Genomic DNA, 427 nt, shown 5'->3' with positions numbered 1-427 from the left:
ACCAGCACCCCATCCTGCAGTATTCTACCTTTGGATGCGAACGCTTTTAATTTTAAACCTGGGATGATTCCATTGTTACCTTATTTTCATGGCATTGAATCTGAAAACCCATATTTGCATATTAAAGAGTTTGAAGAAGTTTGTTCCACATTCATGGATAGAACATGCACTGAGGAGGTAATAAAATTGAAATTGTTCCCATTTTCTTTAAAAGACAAAGCAAAACCTAGTTGAATTCCTTAAGATTAAGATCCATTGGGACTTGGCAAGAAATGCAAATGGAGTTTTTAAAGAAATTTTTTCTCATGCAAAGAACTAATGCTTTAAAAAGACAAATCATGAATTTTTTCCAAAAGGATGTGGAGACATTTTATCAGTGTTGGAAACGTTTTAAAGATCTCTTAAATGCATGTCCTCACCATGGGTA

At 34.0% G+C, this 427-nt stretch overlaps 1 non-coding gene across 1 annotated transcript; it reads right to left on the bottom strand.

Moving 5' to 3' along the window:
- Window positions 1-319: 319 nt before the first annotated feature.
- On the bottom strand, window positions 320-427 carry LOC131143588 (small nucleolar RNA R71). Its single transcript, XR_009133573.1, has one exon. It is a non-coding gene; the product is annotated as a small nucleolar RNA R71 (small nucleolar RNA).

This window comes from Malania oleifera, chromosome 11, assembly GCF_029873635.1.
Source record: "Malania oleifera isolate guangnan ecotype guangnan chromosome 11, ASM2987363v1, whole genome shotgun sequence".
Classification (NCBI taxonomy): Eukaryota; Viridiplantae; Streptophyta; class Magnoliopsida; order Santalales; family Ximeniaceae; genus Malania; species Malania oleifera.
This window is presented reverse-complemented; position numbering and strand designations above follow the sequence as displayed.